This window comes from Schistocerca americana, chromosome 10 (genome assembly GCF_021461395.2).
Source record: "Schistocerca americana isolate TAMUIC-IGC-003095 chromosome 10, iqSchAmer2.1, whole genome shotgun sequence".
Lineage (NCBI taxonomy): Eukaryota > Metazoa > Arthropoda > Insecta > Orthoptera > Acrididae > Schistocerca > Schistocerca americana.
This window is the reverse complement of record NC_060128.1, coordinates 198,734,860-198,760,990: the sequence shown is the minus strand read 5'-3', so window position 1 is coordinate 198,760,990 and position 26,131 is coordinate 198,734,860. Positions and strand designations below refer to the sequence as shown.

Sequence of the window (26,131 nt, the reverse complement as noted above, 5' to 3'; positions counted from 1 at the left end):
TTATAGGAATGGGCAATCGTAATTAGTACAGCCTCTTCCGCCTGTCCACTGTCCATACTCCTGTTTGAGACATCTGGCTGGCACGCGTACATGATGCCGCCGAAAATGGTACTCTCTGCTGCGAGAGCGTTAACACCACACTACAAGCGCAGGAACCCATCTCCCGCTTTCTCCGCGCGCTCTGCGCAGCAACTCCCTACCCAAAGATTTTACAACGCACAAGCACTGCAAATAACAATTCCTTTGGCTTTTTCCCAGAGCTTACAAGTTTCACCAGTGATATCTATACTCTATAGTGATCACTGAGTTTCACAGTAAGATGCAGATAAATACAATGAAACGTTGACAGATTTCTACCTAAATGTACACATACAGTGAAGCAATGTCCTTACTTATTAAAAGAAAGCATTTAAATTACAAATATTTACATACAGTTAAAAAAAATTATATACCAGTAGCAGGTGCCATGCATCCTGCATTTTCGGTGTTACAGATTGACATATTAGAAAACATTTGGGTTTTTCCAAGTCTCTTCCCTTCAAGAAATAAAGCAAAGGATATATTCTTCTTCCATTTATTTTACTGTTTAATAATAATTACATATTTAGATAGTTTATAAAATATTAACAGTAAATAATAAAAGTACAGGTGCAACTTGAGTATGATGTACAAACTTACCACTGCATTAATCTTGTCGCCATCGTCCACTTGCCAAAAGCAGATGGTGTAATGCAGCTTTTGTTGTTCTAGTAGCGCTCCTTGAATGGGTATTCTGGATGTCTCAATCTCCTGGAACACAGATAATGGTCTTTCAAAAATATTGTGCTGATGAATCTGACAGTCTACTCAACGTGAAGGAAAACACTTACTCCGGACCAATGCTATCACCAAACATCCGTCCCTTTGGTCCCATATCGAGAGTGTCCAATTTCTCCATATCCTCTGGTGTCAGTTCAAAATCAAATACTTGAAAGTTTTGTGTGATTTTAAATGTGAATGACAAGCACAACTGTAAAGATGAAAGAAGCCAATTGTGGTGTAATGTGAAGAAAAATATTAGGAATGACAGGTACATCAGAAAGAAAGTGGTCAAGGCACCAGACTCGTGCAGAGAACCACAGAGTTCAGATTTACATAAATTATTCTAGTTGAATTCTGGGCTGGTTTCCTCAGAAGTTCTGAAATCAGCCCTAGTAAGTGTGCTGTCTGTAATGACCTTGAGAGTACTTTCACTTCCTTTCTGTCACTCACTTGAGAACAGGAGAGAAAACTAAAAAATGTTGATACGGAAAAAAAACGAGATTCAAAACTGAGAAGAAAAGGACTGAAACTGAATGTAGATCATGGTCTTAGCTTGCACACTCGTTTGCCAGAGTGGGAGTAACAGTTGAATGTGGGTTCTCGCAGTCATTAACCGGTCTGATTGAGATGGGGTTTGAATGCATAAAAAACCACAATCACAATCAACTTCACTGTATCAGCTGTTTGTTTGAGGTTTTTTTTTTACTCTGCCAGATATCATGTGCTATGTAACATTTGGTAATGTAAGAGACAACCTCAAAATTGGAAACTGTAAGAAATAAAAAGCAACAACAGTGGAGGAGAAGGATCATTCAGTGTCTTCCTGAATTTTTCCAGCCACAGATCTTCACAGACATTGTTAATATGAATAAAAACTTGCAAATGATTTCACTTTGAACCAAAAAATGTCAATAACGCAACCAATTTGATCAACTTTGACATTGAAAAGATGAGTGAAATTAGTATTAGTGTCAGTGGTGTTGAGAAACAGCTGAAATCATTAAAATTGTACAGAGCTCCAGGCACCGGTGGAATCCCTATTGAATTCTATACTGAATTTGTGGCTCTGTTTGCACCTCTTCTAACTACGGTCAATTGTAGGTCATTCAAACAAGCACAGATCTCACCCATCTACGGGAAGGGTAGTAAAAGTGAGCCACAAAACTACTAGTATTCTTGACATCGATTTGTTGTTGAGTCTTAGATCATATTCTGAGCTGAAACATAATGAGGTACCTTTAACTGAATGACCGCAATGCCAACCAGCATGGAATCTCGAAACATCTATAATGCAAAAACCTAACTCACTCTTGTCTTATATGACATATGAAAGCTTTGGATCAAGGCTGTCAGGTAAATGCAGTTTTCTTTGATGTGTTAAAAGCATATGACTCAGTACCACATCTACACTTATTGTCAAAAGTACATTCATATCAAACTTGTGACTGGATTGAGGATTTTTTGGTAGGGAGAACAAATCTCGAATGGAGAGTCATGGTAAGATGTAGAAGTAATTTCAGATGTGCCCCGGGAAGTGTGATTGGACTCCTGCTGTTAATGTTGTATATTAATGACCTGTCAGACAATATTAACAGTTAACTCAGGCTTTTTGCAGATTATGCAGATATACATAATGAAGTACTGACTGAAAGAAGCTGCATAATAGTCTGTCAGATTTTGATAAGATTTCAAAGTGGTGCAAAGATTGGCAACTTGCTTTAAATGTTCAGAAATGTAAAATTTTGCACTTTACAAAATGAAAACAAAAAGCGTAAAATCCTTTGACTCTAGTATCAATGAGTTGGAATCGACCAGCTCTTACAAATACCTTGGTGTAACAATTTGTAGAAATAGACTGATCACATAGGCTCAGTTGTGGGTAAAGCATGGGGTTGACTTTGGTTTGTTGGCGGAATACTGGGGAAGTGTGATCTGTCTACAAAGGAGAGTGTTTACAAATCATTAGTGCAACCCATTCTACAATATTGCTCGAGTGTGTGGGACCCGTACCAAATAGGACTAACGGGGGATATTGAATGCATAGAGAGGAGGGCAGCACAAATGGTCACATGGTTGTTTGATCGGTGGGAGTGTGTCACAGACTTACTGGAAGACAGATGTAAAATATCCGGAGAAAGTCTATTGACAAATTTTCAAGAACTGGCTTTAAATGGTTACTCCAGGAATATATTACAACCCCCTACATATCGCCCACTTAGGGATTGTGAAGATAAGATTAGAATAATTACTGCATGCGCAGAGCATTCAAAAATCATTCTTCCGACGCATTGTACCTGAATGGAACAGAAAAAAACCCTAATGATTGGTAAAGAGAGATGTACCCTCTGCTGTGCACATTATAGTGGTTTGTAGAGTATAGGTATACAAATTTTTTGGATGTTTTGGGCACGAGACGTATGTCAGCAAAGTTTGTTCCAAAAGTTCTCAATTTTGATCAGAAGAACTGTCGGGCGAGCATCGCTCATCTCTCGAATGGTGTCAGTGATGATCCTGACTTGCTCAAAGGGTCATAACTGGTGACAGAACACGGGTTTACGGTTATGACATTGAAACCGAAGCCCAGTAATCTTAATGGAAGCATCCCGGAGAGCCGACGCCGAAAAAGCACGCCAAGTTCGATCGAATTACTGTACCATAATGCATCACGAATTTTTGCCTCGAGGTTGTACGGTCAATAAGGAGTATTACCTCTATAAGTCGTTTGTGAGAAGCAGTACACAAAAAATATCCGGAACAGTTCGTGGCTTTCGAATCACGACGACGCACCTGCTCATTCGTCATTGCTCGTGAGAGATTTTTTGGCCAAAAACAACACGACAATCGTGGCTTGGCACCACAGTCACCAGATTTGGCCACCTGTGACTTTTTTCTGTTCCCAAAACTGAAGAGAGACATGAAAGGATGAAGTTTTCAATGATTGAGGAAATGAAAACTGCATCACTTAAAGTACTCTAGGCTGTACCAAAAAGTGCTTATGAGAAGTGCTTCGAGGAGCAGAACAAGCATTTGCACAAGTGTATTGTGTCCGAATGGGATTAATTTGAAGGGGACAACGTGAATATTTTTTCATAATAATATAAAGTCACCTTACTTTTTGAACACGCTTTATAGATGTAGAATTATTTTTCAGATCTGCTCAAAGATAATTCGGAGATACAAATATTTGGGGAAAAAACAACACATGTAATGACATTACTTTTGCCAAAGAACAGAATTATAAGTACAACTGTTAGATTTGTTGTTGCTGTCTTCAGTACAAAGACTGATTTGAACACGCTTTATAGATGTAGAATTATTTTTCAGATCTGCTCAAAGATAATTCGGAGATACAAATATTTGGGGAAAAAACAACACATGTAATGACATTACTTTTGCCAAAGAACAGAATTATAAGTACAACTGTTAGATTTGTTGTTGCTGTCTTCAGTACAAAGACTGATTTCGTGCAGCTCTCCATGCGAGTCCATCGTGTGCAGGTTGTCACCCCTGTTACTGCAGCCTACATCCACCTGAACCTGTAAACTGTAGTCAAGACGTGTTCCCCCTCTGCAGTTCTGACTCTCCCGTATACCACTCCGTCACCAAACTGATACTTACTCGATGCCTTCGGATGTGTTCTATCGATCTAAATCTTCCTTTAGTGAAGTTTTACAATAAATTTCTTTTCTCCCCAGTTGTATTCAGCACCTCTTGAATTAGTTATGTGACCTACCCACAGTTTTTTCTCTTTTTTAGAGACTCTTTTCTTGTTATTACCAATCTGCATTTTATATCCTCGCTACTTAGCCATTATAATTATTTCTCTCCTTAAATACCTGAATCATTTCAACTACACTCCATTACCATTGTTTTAGTTTTGTTGGTGTTCAGCTTATAACCCCTTTTATAGACATTATCCATTTCGTTCAGCTGGTCTTCCGAGTCCTTTACCACCTGTGAGAGAATTGTGTTGTCAGTGGCAAACCTAAAAGTCTTTTTCCTTCTCCGTCTTTTTCTTCTCTTCTTTTTCCAAATTTATTGTCAGTTTTCTTTACTACTTGCTCAACATGCAGATTAAATTACATTGGGGATAGGCTAGAATCCTGCCTCTCACCATTTTCAATTACAGCCTTCCTTTGATGTTCATTTTGTTGTGTAGAATGTGTTACAGTTAAAATTATCAATAGCTTTCTCCAAATATATAAAAACTATAAATATAGGTTTGTCTTTCTTCAATCTATCTTGTAGTTTTAAAATAAGTCGTAGGATCAGTATTGCCTCATGTGCTCCTAAACTTCTCTGGAACCCAAACTGATCTTGTCAGAGGTCAGCTGCTACTAGTGTTCCATTCTTCTGTAAATAATTTGTGTCAGTAGTTTGAAGTCACAAATTATTAAACTGACAATTTGGTAATATTCACACTTGTCATCACCCATCTATTTTTACAACTGGGGTTATTGCTTTCCTCTCAAAAGTGGAACTGTATTTCTCTAGTCATATATATTGCACAGAATATGCCTATTGTCTTCTTTGTTTATCAGCCTCTTTTTTTTCTGCGATTACAGTTATACTTGATTTATTACTGTCTCAAAAGATGGTATCTATTCTTTATCAGGTGGAATAGTTTTTTCAGGGGTGACTCTCGCAAGGATCTCAGTGATTCTGAGAATATGTCATATACTCCAGGTGCCTTGTTTTAACTTGTCTTTCAGTGCACTGACAAATTCTTCTCGTATACTGTAACTGCCACCTCATCTTCATCTGCTTCCTCTTCCCTTTCTGTAACACTGCTTTCAAGTTCATTTCTCTTGCATAGCCTGTCCGTATGTCTGTTTCTCCTCTCAGCTTTCTCTTCATTGCTTACCTATTTGAGCTCTTGGTACTCACACAGCTGTTTCTCTTTCCTCCAAAGGTCTCTCTAATTTTCCCGTAAGCAGAATCTTTCCCATAATTTTGTACTGTGCCATTTCGCATTTTGTCAATGTAGTCTATTTTGTCTGCTTCATTGTTTATATTTTGTCCCTTTGATTATGAAATTCAGTATCTTGTGTGTTTCCAACAGATTTCTTTAGGGACTTGTCAATTTGTTTATTTTGTTCTTTGCTGCCTTCACTGTTTGATCTCAGTTATACCCACTTGTAGTCTATTGTATTCCTTGCCAGTGTTTAGTCAATCATTGCCTAATGCCCCCTTTGAAACAATCAACAGTCTGTAGTGCTTTCAATTTATCCATGTCCTGTCTCCATAATTTCAAATCTTTTTGCAATTTCTTGAGTTTTGATCTGCATCTAATAATCAATAAATAATGATAGGAGCCAACATGGGGCCCTGAAAATGTTTAGCATATTAAAATCTGGTTTTGAAATCTGTCTTACAATTATGTAATCCATTGGAAACATCCCTTTGCCTCCAGGCCTTTTTCACATGTCCAGCTTTCTTTCATGATGCTCAAACAGGTTGTTGACAATGATTACATTGTGTTCTGTGAAAAATTGTACCAGGCGGCTTCCCCCTTTCATTCCTCTGTCCGAGCCTGTTTTCCTGTTATTTTTCCTTCTCTTTCTTTTCCTACCATCAAATTCCAGTGCCACATCACAATTAAACTTTTGTTTCCTCTAACTATGTGAATAATTCTCTTCAATCTCTTCATCATCTGCAGAGCTAGTAGGCATATAAATTTGTACTATCATAGTTGGTGATGGTTTTACATCTTTCTTGGCTATAATGAAGCATTCACTATGCTATTCATAGTATCTTGTCCTTGTCTATGTTTTTATTCACTATTAGACATACATCTGTGTCACCCCTGTTTGATTTTGTGTACTTTCCTGACCAGAAATCTTGTTTCTGCTGCCTTTTGCAATTCAGTAATTTCCACTATATATCACTTAAACCTACCCATTTTTGTTTTATCTCATTTATCCCCGATTAAGGGATGAACATTCCACACTCTGAGCTGTAGAGTGGCAGTGCTGTCTTTCCCAGTGATACCATTCTGAATGGTTCCTGCCTGGAAATCCATATATGGGAGTAGTTTACCTTAAGAGTATGTTACCCAATAGGATTTCACGATCGTTACACCATACATTATTGTCGAGTCTGCCCTTTGTGACAAAACCCTTTGTGACAAAACCCTTTGTTCTTTGTGGACTGTGATAGTTATAGTAGGCAGTCAAATGAAAGTGAGACACATGAAAAAGATTAAGTTAACTGTTTATTAAGTCAAAAGTAATTGCTGTAACTGTTGGTACATACATCGAGATGTGAGACAAGATAATCAGTGCCTTCATGGAAAAATATTTGTGTTTGCCTACAGAACCACGATTGTGTCCAGGTGCACAGCTGTGGGTAGGCCTACATGTTGTCGAGGTTGTTTAGACTGCGGTGCAGAAGCTTTGCTGCGAAGCCCTTATACGTCCTCCGTACAGGCTTGCACTTTCCCCACGCGACTTCCATGTTTTTGGAGTCACCGAGAAAGACATTTTTGACCGTCGATTTGCTTTGGAAAAAGAGGTGGGATCGTGGTTCCGTAGGCAACCGCAAACATTTTCCTTGAGGGCATTGACTGTCATGTCTCTCACAGAGACAAATGTATTGACAGTTATGGCGGCTGCTTTTGAAATAATAAAGTTTAGTTGCTTTGTTTCCATCTGTCTTGTTTTCATTTGACTGCACTTCACATATTTCACAAAAAGAAATTAAATTAAAAAATAATAAAGGCAGTAATTGCCAATATCGTGGAAAATCAATGAGTACTGCTTAGTTTTTCAGACACTGAAGTTGTTACCTGTATCACTAATGAAACATATATCTTCCAGCCACTATGTATCGAGATACAAAGGAATTGGACATTAGCTGCCAGTGAGACTGATTTATATGAATGGGGTTGTTGAAAATTTGTGGCAGACTGGAATTCGATCCCAGGTCTCTTGCTTCCTAGGCAGACGTGCTGACCACTACGCCTTCTGGACACAGTGGTTACCAGAACTGCGCGAACTATCCTAGCGCACCTCCTGTTGGGCCCAAATCCTCAACTTAAACCACACACAACCGATGTAGTGCCCCTGCTCATTAACCTCATTACTCGCAGCATCTTGCCGATTCCTGTACAAATTTGAGTTTGGTGCACATCTGCACTGAAGGGACCATTGGCCGTCTTTGCTGTAATTATATATATGTGGTGTCTCTTCTTTTGTACGTGTCTGAATGAGGCTAATGAGCAGGGGCCCTACATAAGTAGGGTGTGGTGTAAGTTGAGTATTGGGTCTGATGGTAGGTGTGCTAGTGTAGCCCGTGCGGTTGTGGTGAGAGTTGTGTTCAGATAGCGTAGTGGTCAGTGCATCTGTCTAGTAATCAGAAGACCCGGGTTCAGATCATAGTCCGACACAAATTTTCAACTTTCCCCACTGACATACAGGGTAGTCCATCTGAAGTTTTGGATGAGATTATCTCGAAAACTATAGATCGGGTAAAAATAGTGGGTAAGACAAGTTCGTAAGTTCAAAGTGGGACATCAAATGACACCACACGTGACCTCCAGTAACTTTTAAATCTTGATGGAAACACCCATATTTTATTGCCGATTCGGATTCTCCATAAAAAAGTAATAAAGTTTTGTCTGAAACATTTTTTTAAACCATTGACAGATGGCGCTGAAATCGAGAAAAAAGTAAAGTTGGGGAAGAACTCTGATTTATTTAGAATTATCTACAAAAAATTATCAACAAAAAAGCTGCACCAAATCTTTCGTTATGCCAAATTAAGCTGTTTTTGTACAAAATGTACTGTATCCTACTTCTACCGTTACCCAGGAACGACGACATGGACTAGTAGAATGATGTTCCCATGGGATGTTTCATTAGTGAGAGTCCCCTTGCCTCTCACATGTTGGGGTGCTTTATTAGTGTCAGTCCCCTTGCCTATCACAATTTGGGGTGCTTAATTAAGGAAATTAGCCACAAAGAAATTGTTCTAAATTATCCCCATTTGCTTCAATGCACGAAGTCAATCGTCTGCGAAAGTTGTCCACAGTTTTGAACAGCACATCCCGTGGTATGGCTGCACATGCTCTTCAAATGTGTTCCTTCATATTGTTTCGGGTTGTGGGCTGTCTGTCATAAACAATATTTTTTAAATAACCCCACATGAAAATATTAGGAGATGTTAGGTCTGGTGAACGTGGAGGCCACTGAATTTGTCCGCTGCGTCCTATCTACTGACCAGGATACTGTAAATTTAAAATGTACCGCACATTTTTAGCATAATGGGAAGCTGCTCTGTCCTATTGGAACCACATTCATTGCCTAATTACTAAATCAACATCTTCCATTAGCTTCAACAAATCATCATGGAGAAGTTGTAAATAAGATTCCCCATTAACATTTCGGTAAAAAAAATGCCAATGTGGATTGACAGGGGACCAATAATGACAATCATGACGATTTAATTTGCCACTGAATGTGGCTTAATCGGTGAACATAACGTATCTAAAAAAATCATTGTCACCTCTTATCATTTCCAAGGTCCATTGGCAGAAATGCACACGTATTTGCATATCGTTCGGCGTTAATGCCTGTGTCAGTGTGATATGATACACATGATATTTATGTTTCTTAAAAATCCTCAAAACAGTTGATTTCGGTATTCCAGTTTTTCTCTGAATCTCACGACTACTCATTTCAGGATCCAGTTGAACACAGGCAAGAACGGTAAGGGTACAAGCATCATTTTCATTGTATTCGCGATGACGAGGTGGACGGTGCATGTATCCATTTCGAGCTCATTGAGTGCAATTTTGAATAATGTTTTTGCTTGGATGTCATCTGTTTGGGAAACGATCCACATACAACTGCGTAGCTGCAGCATAATTGTTATGGCATTCACCTAAAATTAACATCATATCAACAATCTGTGTAGGAAGATAGTGCCATGTTTCACTAAAGAATAATTTACTTTCATCAGTTGATGTTTACGTTTCACAATCTGAAAGTGAAGTGACGTCGGATCACATTGCACTGACCTTTATACTGACCCATAGTTTGCTGTTTGGCCACAGTAGTGCCACAGTCGGGTGAGTAAGGCAATTGTGAAGATTTCCCTAACGAGATTTTAATACAATTCCGCCTCCCTCCATCAAAAACTGTGGCAGGTACAATGCTTTTTGAAAAAAAAAAAAAAAAAAAAAGTTTAATTTGGCGTAATGAAAGAATTGGTGCACATTTTGCATCGATTTTATGCGTCCTTCTCGAATCATTCTAAATAAATTGGAGTTCTTCCCCAATTTTAATTTTTCTCAATTTCAGCTCCCTGTGTCAGTGGTTTAAAAAATGTTTTGGACAAAACTTGATTGCTTTTTTATGGAGAATCTGAATGAGCAATAAAAAATGGGGGTTTCCATTTAAGAGTTGCCCCCCTTGCTCCACCCTAGGTGGCAGGGACTGGGGGTCATGTGTAGTATCATTTGATGTCCCCCTTTGAGCTTACGAACTTGTCTTACTCACTATTTTTACCCAATATATAGTTTTCGAGATAATCTCATCTGAAACTCCAGATGGACCACCCACTGGCACCTAATATCTTTAATTCCATTGAGTCTCGACTAATAAATTGTGTTGTGAACCGTGCCCCTGCACACGTACTTACGTCAAAATTCTGCCGGATACGCTCTGGCTTGACACTCTTCGGGATGACGACTATCCTGTGCTGCACGAGGTGGCGCAGCAGCACCTGAGCAGGAGTCTTGCCGTGTCGCTGCGCGATGTCCACCATGACGGGGTCTGACATGGGGCTCAGCTGCACGATTCTGTGAGCAGATGAAAGGGAAGACGCTAGAGGAAAGAGTTGCCACACATTCTTCTTTGTACAGCATTTCTGCTGCGAGAATTTGTAGTAACAATCTGACAACATTTTGTCTACATACAAGTTACGAGGCACAAGATCAAAAATACACAGGAATTACAAAGGGAAAAAAATGACAGTGTGTTAATTCAGCAAACGTTGTTGGTCACAGCCAGGTGTTAACATTTTTAGATGGTACAGGGGGTGGACAAGAACATGGAAACACCGCAAACACACACTTTACCGTACCTAATACAGTGCAGGAAAATAGTTGGCATTCAAAACAGCTTCCAGTCATCTTGGGATAGATAAATATGGATCTTGTTAGTTTTCAATGGAATCTTACACCTTTCTTTCTGGAAAATATTGACAATTTGAGGCAGTGATATTGTAGGGGATAGTGGTCATGCACCCTTCTCTCCAAAGTGACCAGCAAAGGCTCAATAATACTGATATCCGGTGACTGCTGTAGCCAGCAGAGATGTGAGAATTCATCCTCGTGCTCACAAAACCAGTGCTTGATGATGTGGACTATGAGAACAGGGACCCTGTCGCCTTCAAACACAGCATCACCATTTTGGGGGAGGGGGAGGGTGTGACCTTAGTAATCACAGGGCCCACGGAACCACAGAATACCACAATATGGCTGCCCAAATGATCAATAACTCCAGTCGTGTTTCACTTTCAGAATGTAAACTTGGACAGAAGTTGTAAACAGTATGAAATGAGACCCCATCTGACCAAATTACTTTCCTCCATTGGTCCATAGTCAGAGTTTTATGCCCTCAGCACCACGTTTTCCTGTTGACGGGTGTCCGAATCATTGACGAGTTGTTTTGAATTCCAGCCTGTTTTGTAATCCCTGCTTCTGGAGCTCCGTTTGTGTTGTCAGGTGCTGACAGGGTTCAGGAGGGCGATGTTCAGTTCTGCAGTGTCTTTTACAAGCATTGTCCTCTTATTTTTCAAACTTCCTGGCAGATTAAAACTGTGTGCCGGACCGAGAATCAAACTCTGGAACTTTACCTTCCGCGAGCAACTGCTCTGCTGTGTGAGATACCCGAGTACGACTCGTGACCTATCCTCACAGCTTTACTTCCACCGGTACCTCGTCTCCTACCTTCCGGACTTCACAGAAGCTCTCCTGTGAACCTTGCAAGACTAGCACTTCTGGAAGAAAGGATATAGCAATGATACGGCTTAGCCACAGCTGTGGGTCATTTCCAAAATGACATGCCAGGAAGTTTCGTTACAGCGCACACCCCGCTGCAGAATGAAAATTTCATTTTGGAAACATCCCCCAGGCTGTGGCTAAGCCACATCTCCACATTATCCTTTTTTTTCAGAAGTGCTAGTCTCGCACAGTTTGGAGGAGAGCTTCTGTGATATTTGAGGAGCTGAGGCTGTGACGATGGGTCGTGAGTTTTGCTCGGGTAGCTCGGGCGGTTAGAGCATTTGTCCGCAGAAGGCAAAGTTCCCAGTTTCGAGTCTCGATCCGGCACACAGTTTTAATCTCACGGGAAGTTTCATAACAGTGCACACTCTGCTGCAGAGTAATAATTTTATTCTCTTATTTTTTGTTGGAATTCTTTTCGATGACCGTTTGTATGTTTACTCGACACATACTTTTGTCCACATTCTGGTTTAAAAGATGAGGTTTTACTGCATCCTCTGCCTCTTGAAAACCAAACACTGCAGCTACTTTGGTTACAGAAGCACCCACCGTATTTGCCCACATTCACTTAGCACTGACATAATGCACTCACAAACATACGGGATACTGTTCTGAGCTCGACTGACACCTGCCAATGTATTGAGGACATTGCACAGGTGCCACTGATGACCAAATCCAACAGTGTAACCTGCAGGCTTAGCTGGGACCTGTACTTCTGGTAAAGCATGCATTTCTTGGAGTGTGTCCATATTTTTGTCAAACCCCTGTAGGTGACTGATACTTCAAAGCATCAATATGTATTAGGTTTGGTTTGTCTTCAGGTGAACATTGTCATAACAAATGGTGGGGCATATAATTTCACGTTTATTGTACTGGAGGACGTATTTCACAGATAGAAAATTTCCAAAGCGTGCTTCTACTCTGCCGAACGTATTTAGTGAACACGCGAGTGGTACGGATGGCTTTTAAAATATACTGTGAGCTGCAGGAAAAGTGCTAGGAATTTGTGATGTAGCAGTCTCACTTGCTGGTGTCACCGCCGCGTTTGAGGACAAAATCGACCATCCCCGGAGAACCGAGGGGGCCGCACGCGCAGACGGTGATGTCGAGGGCACGGCAGAAGGCGACCAGCTCGCGCTGCTGGAAGTAGACGTGCAGCTCCACCTGCAGATTGGCTGGGGGGGATGCGTGCTGCCTGCCAGATGCGCTTCACCTGTCTAGAGTTGAAGTTGGACAGCCCGATGGAGCGCGCCCGAGTCGAGTCCACTTGGGCTTCCATGGCCTGGACAGGAAAAATAAAGAGTAACGCAAACTAAACACATAGTATTGTGGATAGTCCACAGCATTAAATTCTTCATTAACTGGGTTTTGTTGTACGATGGTACCATCAAATTTTAACAGGTTATCGCTGTCAAAGAGTGTACACTGTTTGTGTCAACTCTGAAATAGGTGTTATATGTCAAGGGTAAAGTACAAACATGGAGTAAATGCCAACTTTGATAGTGCAGTGGTAACATAATTGTAAATGTTAACTGTGACGGTAAAGGAAACAAACTAGCAAAACATTGCCATATAAAATATAAATAAATAAGTAAAATAATTGTGCATCCACACATGAAGATGATGTGGAAGGGAAGAATTACACTCAACAAAATAGTATATGTTCATATACTGGAACAGTGTAATAGCCTATATAATAATTTATATTTTTTTCACGTTAACTGATTATAAGATTGCATCTCGGTAGAACAACTTCATATTTGTACATGAAAAGCACGGACATTATTAATTTATTCTATCAACAGTTTGAAAATTTAAGCTGTTCCTCAGTACACTTCTTATGCATCAATTTTATTTTATCACAATTGTTAAATTTATTTAAATTGTTGCACAGGCTATTACACTGTTTCAGTATACGAACATACATGCCCGCGTCTGGCCGTCACAGTTCAGATTTTCCGTGATTTCCCTAAATTGCTCCAGGAAAATGCCGGGATGGTTCCTTTGAAAGGGCACGGCCAACTTCCTTTCCCGTCCTTCCCTAATCTGATGAGACCGATGACCTCGCTGTTTGGCCTCTTCCCCCAAACAACCCGGCCCGACCCATACAGGACTTGAAGGTAAAGTGTTAAAGAAGACCCCTTTAAAGCTGAAAAGATTTTGAAACACTGTTAAACGCAAAATATTTCCACGATTTTGCAAGGCTCACTGGTAGATAACTGCATACCGTATGTGCTCGTAATTTGAAAGTCACCAATTCGATTATCTCTGGTAGCAAACTTCTTTTTTCTTTTATGTAAATTATCTATGTATTGTCAACTTTGAATGATAATTAACAAATAGTGCATCATAATTTTTAGTACAAACAATATCATTTTATTATTAATTACTGATAACATGAAGATAAATTAAAATTTGATAGACATGCAAAATGCCATATTTTTAAATGAAAAAATTGTATACATCAGTAATACCATTCAGTCTCTAGAAATAAAATATATTACTTTTTTCGGTTTGATGTTTTGTACCTTGAAATTGAATTTTGAAACTCCGTTCATTCCTTCCTTCAAAGCCAGCTGTGGTAGTGCTGCTCTGGCACTCGTTGTCTGGTGATAGGCTGCAGTTAGCGCGTCTGAGCAGCAGGAGAGATGCTCTGAGCTTAGCTGGGGTGGCACGAGATGGAAGAAGCAATATAGCTGTACCGAGTGACAACAATAACGACACCGTCTAGAGGCCAGTGCCGGACGAGCCCGCGGCACGCCGTCGGGGCTCAGGATTGACGCAGCAGCTGAGGCCGTCCGTATCTGTGGGCCGAGTCTGGATGTGCCTGGTGGGACGGGGAGAAGCGGCTGTGACAACTTCGGCCACTGCCGGAAGTCGCGGCATCTGGTGACGTACATTTTGCCGGGCTGTGTTGGCCCTGGTAGGTGGTTCTATCTGGATTATTTTTGGGTGCAGTGTGGCGAGCCAGTGTTGTCACTACAACACACATTTGCAGGCGATAGGAATTGGACGGTGGCCGTCAATTTGGCCGGAAGTTAATACGGAATGCCGTGTGTCGACGAGCCCGGCAGACTGTGCAGTCGACAGTTGAGGTGCGGCGTGGCCGAGCTTCCTAGCCGGGGTCTACCTGGAGGGTGGACACTTATTTATACAGTGGCCGGAGAAGGTGGCGACCGCAAAGAGGTTTGCGGAGGTCGGTTCTGTTGTCGCTATTTTATAGTAAGGTTGTCAGATTGAGATTATTGTATGGCGGGTACTGTGCACAGTGGAGACACCAGTGAATTTTGTATGTATTTTTTGTACGAAGTGTTCGTTACGAGTTTTCGTAATATATGGTATGGCTTTGGGGGGTAAGAGTGTGGCTTTTGCAATGTTTCGTATCTTGTTGTTGACTGCATGTTCTACTGTTGTCCACAGTTCTGTCTGTTTGGTGCTTTGTTTAACAATGTGCCACTGTTAAAACATTCAGTTGTTCACACACATTTGAATTTGGTTTTGTGTTAAAATTTTGGCCAAGATGTGTGGTGAGAAACACACAGAATTTGAAGAGTGTTACCTGGCCAGTCAATTCTACTGATTTTTAAGACAGTGAAATGAAGTGACTGTCTACAGTTTCTCACTAGTGAGAAAAACCCTGAAACAAAGCTGGCATACCTGAACAAAATAAAAAGTCTTTCTTCGTACTTTAGACAAATACTGATTTGAGAAGGGGGCCGGTACTGAGACCCTCGATGTGTCGAAGTCGTCCCGGTCCCTTTACGTGCCACATTCATTCGTAACTAGTTTGCACCGAGGAGACCGAATAAAAGAACACGGTAGTTGTGCTTATGATTGAAATATCTGCTTCCGTTGTTGTATGAGCACTGCAGAACCGTATGTTTGTCATCCAAATGCACCAAACTGTTTGGGAGCTTCCCTCTCCCTTCAGAATATCAGGTGAAATGCAACCATTCTTCCCTAGCCTGAAGGCTTAAGGCAAACAAAAAATATATTAAAAAAGCTAATTAAACATTTTGATTCAAGACGATCCTCCTTCACACGCCACCAATCACCTACACATGTGCACATTCAGAAACAAACACACAGCTACATATTCTAGGACTTTTGAATATGAATGTTAAGTAGGAACTAAGTCTTTCATTTTCCAGAGAGAGAGAAACATTATGTAGTCATCAACTTACTTTAATGTAGCTTTCCAAGGATTTCAGTGTTAGACGGATATTTGAAGAGGTATTAAGTAAGAGTGTGGTTTTCTGCAGCTCTTTTTAATGTTTACGAAGAGGCAAGTGTAAGAAAAAGATAAGCATAGTACTAGGAGGAGAAAACATAAAGGCAATTAAGTATGTGGATGATCAAAGAATGTTCACTGAATCAGAGGATGAAATAGAATTTATGGTGGAGTGGATTGTAGAAGTGGGAGAAAAGTATGGAGTGAGGATAAATATAGGAATGAAAATTGGCAAAAAAGAAGGTTCTATCAAAATATCTGTGGTGGGAAATATATCACAACTAGTAAAACCTTTTACATGCTTAGAAGTTAGGTAGCAAAAAACAGAAACCTTCTGAATGAATAAGAAGTAAAATATTTATAGGTAAAAATCAAACAATGGAAAATCCAGGATGGAATGTAACAATAATTTGAAAAGGAAAGTTGCTACTCACCTTATAGCAGAGATGGCGAGTCACAGATAGGCACAACAAAAAGACTGTCACAAATATAGCTTTTGGCCAGTAATGCCTCCGTCAAACTTAGCTGACAAACACACGTACACACTCGTGCAAATGCAACTTGCACACACGACTGCAGTCTCACACGACTGTGGTCCCAGTTGATTTTTTTTATCTAGTTTATTGAATATATATATCTTTCTGCTTGTTTTAGCTGTCCTTAGTTCTTTGATAATCACTATTGCCACAATTGTATCACGGTCACTGATACCAGTTTCGATGTGGACATCCTCAAAGAAGTCAGGTCTACTTGTTGCCATTAGATCCAGGATCTTTCCATCACAGATGGGGTTCTGAACTATCCATTCTAGGTAGTTTTCGGAGAAGGCATTTAACATTGTTTCACAGGACGTCTTACCGTGCCCATCACTAACAATTTTCCCAATTAATTGTTGGATGATTAAAGTCTCCACCAGTGATTGCAGTACGGTTGAGGAGCTTACATACAAGTGAACTGCAGTTTTCTCTAAAGTTTTCTGTGACATCAGGAGACGATTCTGGTGGGCGATAGAAGGATCCAGTTATCATTTTATGCCCACCCTTGATACTGAGTGTTGCCCAAATAATCTCTGCCTCAGTGAATTTGAGTTAGTTGTCTAGTATGACAAATACACCACCTCCATTTCCCATTTGCCTATCCTTTTGATATACATTTAAATTTTCCCCAAAAATCTCATTGCTATCAATTTTAGATTTCAGCCAGCTTTCTGTGCCTAGTATTACGTGAGCATCACTGCTTTTCATGAGTTCTTCAAACACTGCCACTTTGTTGCGAGTGGTTCAGCAGTTTACTGTTAAGATTTTAATACTCTCACCTGTGGGATTCATTTCTTTCGATCTAACACTGATACTTCTGGGTTTCCTACAGCTATCATTATCTGGATTGGATGGAGGGTTGCCTAATCTAGAAACCCCTTGTGAGCATCCCACACACAGTCCTGAATAGCAGCCTCTGATGTGTAGTGCACACATGACCCATCTATGGGGACCATGCAGTTGTTAACCCTATGGTGGAAATCCAGAAAGTAGCACCCTAGCTCATCACAGAACTTTCGAAGTCTCCGGTTCAGACATTCCACTCGACTCAGGACTGTAGGGCCACAAACAGTTCTGGGGACAGTGCTGCAAATTGTGAGCTTTGTTGAAACTCCACGCTCGAGGCTCGTCTTCTCGAACTTAACCAGTACCAGCTGTCAACAGTAAGTTGGTACCTTCCACAGGCTGATGTGATCAGTATTCATATCGATGAGAAGCTTTCCCTCCTTGTCTCTTGGAAAAACGGAGCCATCCACATCTAGGTGACCTACAGGATGGTGAATGAGTTACAGGTCGACATATTCCAGCTGCAGTGCCTCGAGGGATTTCTTGAGGTACTCCTCCACAGACTCTGCTCTGTTTCCATTGAATGGAAGCTGAAAATAGATACAAATGTGGCTCATTAAAATTGTACTAAATTGTATTTAGCCTACTGAATAATCTGAAGAATAATAAAGGATTGACAAGTGGTTAAAGACAGATCATACAAAGCTTATGGATAACAATAGTCAGAATTAATGAAATGACACCATACGTTTTTAATCTTGCAAATTTCTGATTGTGAATGGCTACAAAACTACTACATCAGCAGCTGGACATTGACATTGGTTGTTGCATCACAAATAAACTGTAGAGTAGATTTTCTAAAGAAGAGCAATGCTCCAGAAATTTTGTATTTTGACAGACTTAGAAAGGGAGACTGCTGAGTCTCTGCTGCTCAAAGAGGTTTCCTTCTTTTTAGTGAATTTGGCTGCTCTGCATTCGAAGTGTCAGCTGTAGAATGCACTTTTGTTTGTCTCAGTCAGCTGAAAATTCTTGTTGTAGTGTTATGCTGAAATGAGTGTCACTGTTCTGAGTCCTGACAGCTGTGAGTTGAGAAAAATAATCCAGTTTCTTCTTGCAAAGAGAAACTTGCAATTTCAGATTTTTATAATGCTGTCACAACTGTTTATGGGAGTGGTATGAGGAGTTGCACTAATGTGTACAAGTGATACTGTGCCTTTAAAGATGGCAGAAGGAATGTCGACAGTGAACAGAGAAGTGGGCATTTGTGACTGATGAGAAGGTGAACGGGAGCGAAGAAATGATTTGTGACCGCTATTGATTGATTCTGGGCCAGATCGATGCAATGTTTGCAGAAATATCCAGCTCTCTTTCACACAAAGTCATTAATGAAACACTTGGTATTTGAAGATTCTGTGTGAGGTTGTTAATAGAACAAATTACATATCAACACAAAGTCAGCAGACTCCCTCATGGGTATTTCTCAAGCACTTCAAACTGGGAGGCGAACAGTTCTTTGACTCTGTTGTGACTGATGATGAGTGGCCTATTACACCCCCAAAAGGATGGTGTTGTGGTGACATCCATCCACACCGTCACCTAAATTCAAAATCTTTGTTTCGACTTGAAAAATCGTGTCTTCTGTCATTTGGGCTATAATGAGATTCTCCTTATTGAATTTTTGCCCCAGGGGAAAAGAAGTAATGCCGCACAGTACTGTGAAACCCTAAAAATACTGCAGAGGGTGGTACAGGACAAAAGGAGGGGATTTTAACGAAAGGAGTGTGCTTGTTGGATAACATTGCATGTCCCCACACAACAACTCTCGGATTCCTTCGGTTGGGACTTCATCAAACAGCCCACTCAGAGTGCCGATTTAACACCTTCAGATTTTCACCTTTACACCTCTCCGAAGTAGTTTACAAGTGGAAAGAGGTTTTCTGTTGACGAAGAGGTCCAGAGTGCCGTCAAACTGTGAGTCGTACAGGTGGCAGGAGACTTTTTGTCCGAGATATCAAAAAGCTCATTCCTCACTCCACAAAGTGCACCGAGAATGCAGATGACTGCGTTGCACAATGGTGTTTGGTGTTCATTTTTCATAAATATATATGTGGTGTCTGCTCCTAGAGGCATTTTCAAAAGAACGGATATAATTTTAATCCTGCAGCCACTATAAATCGAGACACAAAGGAATTAACTACAATAGCTGCCAATGGACAAGGATTTATGTTGATGGAACAGTTTCAAAATTCGTGCCAGACCGGGATTCGACCCTGGGTCTCCCACTTACCGGCCAGATGCGGTGACCACAATGCAGTCCGGACACTGCAATCACCACGACCACACAGATACCGTAGCTCACCTCTCGTCTGACCCAGATTCTCAACTTATACCGCACACTACTGATTTAGTGACCCTGCTCCTTAACCTCATTACTCTCGCAGGAACTGGTGAGATGCCACGAGTAATGAGGCTAATGAGGAGGTGCATCAGTAGTGTGTGGAACAAGTTGAGAATTTGGGTCTGACGGGAGGTACACTAGGGTAGTCCGTGCGGTTGTGGTTGTGGTGACCGCATCTGGCTGCTAAGTGGGAGACCCAGGTTCGAATCCCGGTCTGCCGTGAATTTTCAGCTTTCCTCATTGATATAAATCAGTGCCCACTGGCAGCTAATGTCTTTAATTCCTTTGTGCCTTTTCATAAATATATTGCCTTTTACATTTTTAAACAACTGAGTACTATTAATTTCTGCACATGCCTTGTGTATGAAGCCATTACTACTACTACTACTAGTAGTAGTAGAGATCTACAGATGGATAAAACTACTACTACTACTAGTAGTAGTAGTAGTAGTAGCAGTTTTATCCATCTGTAGATCTCTACTACTACTACTACTAGTAGTAGTAGTAATAGTAGTAGTAGTTTTATCCATCTGTAGATCTCTTTTAATAGGATGTTGGATATGTTCTGATTCTAATTTGAGTGTTTAAGGAGACCAAACAGTGAAGGTCATTAGTCTCCTATTCATCCACCACTACCAGAACATAAGCAATGTATCCAATCTGTCTATGTGTAGAGTAAATTCTGTGCACAACTCTGGGAATGTGTTCAGAATGCTTACGTTGTGTGTATCTCAGGTGGAATGTGAAACCAGCCCAGTATTCACTTAGTGGGATGAGGGGAAACCTCCTAGAAACCACATCCAAGCTGACTGGTACACCAGCCCACCACCGTTAATCTGCCGGGCAGACTCGATTTTGGGCCGGTGTACCTCCCTGTACCAGAAGCATTCGCATTAATGCGTGTAGTATATTGAACGTGTATTGGTATTTAAGAACAATAAAAATAAATTAATTCACATATACTGAAATTTACATACATACAGGTCTAGTATGACAAGGATGGCATAAGTAGTCAGCTGTGGCCTTATAATAGAAACCATCCCATCATTTGCCTTAAATAATTTAGGGAAGTCACAGAAAACCTACATCGGGATAGTCGGACGAATATTGGAGCTTCGAAACTCCCGAATGTAAGGCCACTCTTTATAAAACAGTGCTGCCTCATTCAGTTTATCCCTAGTGAACAATACTATTGTATAAATAAATTATTTAATAATGATAAAAGACTAATGCTACAATTTTCCTTCTTTCTCACTCGTAGTCACTGCACACAATACACACACATTGTTTCATAACACTACACACACTGTTTCATAACACTACACACACCAGCAGCTGACTTCCGGACCATTTTGTGTACTGCAATATCCAATCTGCTAGCCCAAAAACTGACTCAGGATTCCTCTGTAATTTGTGATATGTTGAGCTCGTGAAGAGGGTGTGGTGTTAGTATGGCATATTGTATAGCTTTGTGAACAGGTTTTCCAGAAAAGGAAAAAAAGGAGGAAAAAATTTAGTGTGAAAATGTTAGGTAGGCTGCTAGATCTTTTATAATACATATATTATGTATCTGTGTTAAACTTTTTACCAAATTCCTTTTTAAATAAGTTTGTTTGAGCAATTTCTTTATCCCCTTTGGCAATATATTGTACAGTTTTATTCCCTGGTAGAGAAGTGCTGTTTTAAGTTTTGTGTTTATTTTTTCTTGGTAAATGTAACCTCAGTATAGATTTTGTTTCATGCTTGTAGCCAGAGGTGTTCTTGCAGTAATTACCAGTATTATTTTTGATGTGTTCACCTGACTGGTAATTGTATTCACACAATGCAGTTGAAAACTGCAGGGTTTTGAAGAGATTTTTACAATAAGCTCGACTACTATTTTTGTTTATTATCCTAGTGGCCCTTTTCTACAGTTTGAAAATTGTTTGTATCGTGTGTATTAAGAATGTCATAGCTAAGAATGGAGTGTACATACGAATGTTGTGTAATTAGAAGACACCAACCATTAGACACGGGACTCTAAGGATGCTGATGGCATTCTGTTTGCAAGTACGTTTGTGTGTTCACTTCACTTCAACTGAGAATGAGCATTTGTTCCTAGCGTACCAATGAATTGGAGTCATACTTTTGCTTTGGCTATGACTGAGGATACATGGTAGTTTCAGTTAATGTTTCCACACACTGTTACCCCTAGATATTTCTATGGTGGAACTGATTTTAATTGTCACGCATTAATCTTGTGCTCAAAGGCTATTGTGTTTCACTCTTCTGTGAAGTGCATAACTTCACAGGTGTCTGTAGAAAGAACTATTTTCCATCCTTTGTATCAAGTTTGTATTTTGAAACATCTGACTGGATAATGTAATATGTTTCATTGCTTAACACTTACCCATAGATAATTCCATCGTAATAAAAATTAAAACTATTACCATCGTGTGAGGGCATGATACACATTAAAAAAAAAAAAAAAGAACAGTGATGTTCCTGTGACAGTTCACTGAGGTTTTATTGCAGTACTGGTGGAAACGTAGTCTAATGAAACATTCCAGTAATTTATAGTTTTACTCTGTTCCCGTCGTCCACTTAGCTCAGTGACATTGTTAACGTTACAATCAACCCTTCTCTGACAATGTGAATGGTATGATTCACTTACCTTGGTCACAATGAAAACATCCTCCCTCTTCAGTCTCTCAGAATCAAACCACTTCTTCAGGGTCTGGCCGATCTCTGCCTCATTCCCGTAGGCGTAGGCGGTGTCTATGTGGCGGTAGCCGGCCTCCAGTGCTGCGTCCACAGCCTGACCCACCTCGCCATTCGGTGACTGCAGGAGGAGGGAAAGAAAAAAAAAAAGCTGACACTGTAGTTATGTACAAAGGCAACACAGAGACATTCTCTGTTGGGATATGTTGTGCCTGGAAGAAGTACAGAAATATGTGAAGGTTGTTGTAGAAAGAGACTGAGCTTCTTACACAGTGCAAGGACCCCTATAGTGAGAAGTGAAAGTGTTGTGTCAGTCAAGGGCAACAGCAGACACTTAGGCTCACATCAATGAGAGTGCTTGTTGCCCACAGTTTGACTTTCTGTACAGAAGCTATTTGTGCCTCTTAGCACCATATCCTATGACTAGTTACGGTTAGTAAGAAGGTTCACAGTTTGAGAATGGCCGTGTCAGCCTGAAACCGGTAGCCACTGCAGCAGAAATGGTATATTAATGCAACTGAGATGGACAAAATTAAAATGAATTTCAATCTGTACAAACCAGGTGCTCCTTCACACTGAGAGTAACAGACAATGAAAGGATTAAATAAGTTTAAAAGAGCTATACTGAAATTTCAGCCTGGATTCTAGCCTAGGAGAAATATTACAGCATTGATCAACTTTAAATTAGCAGTGTCATCTGCTCTTACCTGCCACGTTCCCAGGCCGACAATTGGCATCTTGTAGCCATTAAAGAATGTGACGTGTTCCAGTTTGTGTGTCATTTTCTTAGCTCCAGTGATGCAGCAGAATAAAGTAATAAAATATCACCTAGCAGCTACAAGCTCCCTCTCTGACTGTATAAATAAGCACAGCTCATAGCTAGATAAGAAGACACTTCATGCTATCTTTATCACACAACTCCACTACTGATAGAGTAGTAACAGAATTACCCTGTGATAAGCTCAGAATCACTAATTTGGAGATAAGCACAATACTGCGTAATACAGTTCAGTATTTTTTCTTCATTTCTTTTACACATTACATTTTGGTGTACCACACTAGAGAGATGGTCATCAGACAGCCTCTGTTTGCAAACATTAAGATTGTGGAAGAAGTATTTATACTGTTTTTCAGCCAAAATTTGGTACATCATAACAAGGGGAAAATGTTCAGAAAAAATATCTCCAGAAATTATTTGCTCTGAGTTCTCGAATAAAGTTTCATTCAATGCATATCAGAATGAAATCCAAAAACTCAAGCCTACGAGTAATAATTCTTTACGGAGGGTATTTGACGGTATTTTGTGTGCGCACAATATAGATGTGTACAAGACCTTCCACCAACCACAGAAGTCTGTACTCTGAAATCCACAATCACAGTACTACAAGTGCTGCTGCAGAACTGAGTTTCATACTCTGGTGCAATAATCTATACAGGTTTCTGGTAAACTGGCAGAAAATTGGAAACCCCAGATATTCAAAGTGCAAGAATTCCTCATTAAGCACTCCTTCCACAATTTGTCAGAATATCTGGACTTGGGGATGTAAATTCTGCATAACTCTAATTCTAATGTTTGATATTAGCAGATCTCAACTTTTCCAGTATATTTCCATACTTTCATTCAGCTCTGCCCTGCAGAATAATCTTCTGGACTGCAACTAAGGTGAAAAAAATTCAATTTGCAGAATGGTGCAATAAGAATATTGTGTAAATGTGATGACCTAACATCTTGCAGAAGCATCTTCAGGAATTCATACATGTGCATGCCAATACATACAGCGTATCCCAGGAGGAACGATCATTCGAAGCGAACCAGTCTAGTAAATGTGGGCTCTAACATGCGTATCTTAGAAGCGATGAGCACTTCTTCATCTCCCATACTGCGAAACAAATCTCTTCTACTGAAAGCTCTTGGCCTCCCATATTTAGAGAGATGGTAGTAAGGACCAAAACAAAAAAGGGAAAAAAGTCAAGTAAACATAGGTTCTAAAGTGAATGCCGTAGAGATAGGAGTGCGCATCATCTTCAGTACTGTGAAACAGATCTCTTCTACTGCAAATTCTTTACTTCCCATATTTTGAGAAGTGATAGTATGAAACGAAACAAGAAAAAAATGCCGAGTAACGTAGGCTCTAAAGTGCATACCTTAAGATATGAACTCTTCTTCATCTTCAGTACTGTGAAACATCTCGTCTACTGAACAAGTGCTCATATCTTGAGGTCTAACAGATTGCTTTGTCTTAAAGTGACTTCTTATACCTTGATTTTTCAATCTGAGAAATGATGTCCATATTTTTGAAAGGGATTTTTTTATTTTTTTTAGTTTAGTTTAGTTTAGTTTAGTAGAAGTTTGCCTTCTGTGCAGAGAATTTTTGTTTTCTTTGTTGACATAACAGGTGCTAGGGTGAACACAGCATATCTGTGGAACAGGATGGTGGACAGTACGCTGCAACAAGAAGTTAGTCTGTGCCGGTTACACCTGTCTAGGAAATACATTCTGGTCCGTTGAAAACCCCAGGATTTGGAGACATTGCTGTTGACGTCTCTATGAAGAAGTGTGTCAGTCATTGTTTGTTGTACAAGAGATGTTGTAAAATGCTAATGCTGTACAACTGGAAGCTGAAAGCAAGTGTAAAATGCAGTGCACATAGTGGTGTCGTCTGCAGATCGAGATTTCGTGCAAAAGTTGGTACCTCACAATGGCTTCACAGTTAAATGCTTTCACTGTGAGATGCGTGAATGAATTGGCGATGTCAGTTTAGACACGCCTCGGGGTGTTTTCTTATGCTGCCACAGCCAGATAAGTTATGTATGTCTGAGTGCAGTTCCACTCACACCAGTCTCTCTGTATTCGTCCAGTCTCCATGTAATTGGCAACCAGTTTTAATCATTGCTAATTATGACAGTATCACCATACTGCAGACCCAGCTACATGCTAGTAGGTTGGTTACTCTGTACTTTATCCAGGTAATGGCAGTTGTACTCTGATGTGAAACTATCAATCTGCAGTGAACAAAGTGCTAATATTATGTCAGTGACAGCATCAAATACACGTCAACTCTGGGGACAGCAACTGCTTAGAAAGTTAAGTATTTATCATGTTCAAGTTTTAATAAATGGCTAATATGGTAATCTTTTCATATTTTTGGCCCATACTAATGTAATAATTTTTGAATGATATTTCTAGTATGTAGGAAAAGGGGTGTGTGTGTGTGTGTGTGTGTGTGTGTGTGTGTGTGTGTGTGTGTGTGTGTGTGTAGGTGGGGGGGCATGAGCAATATATCTTTTCCTACATTGGTTGATATTCCTAGCTGGTGTTTCCATTGTTTTATGACTGATATTTCTGGCATTTGACTGTACAACTTCTTTATTTTATATTACTATCACAATTTTGGCCTTAAGCCATTATCAAGAACAACAATGTCATATATAATCAGACTCTATTAAGTGAAGTCATCCTTGAGGTTTATTGAAGTGGGAGTCCCAGCACATAGCTAAGTAAAAAATCAATAAAATGTGTCGTAGACAGGTAGCATACATGTTTTCTGGCCATAAAGCAATTGAGCCCCAGAACGTCCGTACTTCCATAGTATATTTTCAGACCGTGTTCACTGTACATGCTGCTCTGTGTCGGTGTCCATTCTGTTTTATGACTGGAGTCATATTTGTTA

At 40.1% G+C, this 26,131-nt stretch overlaps 1 pseudogene; it reads right to left on the bottom strand.

The window, feature by feature from the left end:
* Nucleotides 1–865: 865 nt before the first annotated feature.
* Nucleotides 866–23,242, bottom strand: LOC124552389 (annotated as a pseudogene).
* Nucleotides 23,243–26,131: the final 2,889 nt, after the last annotated feature.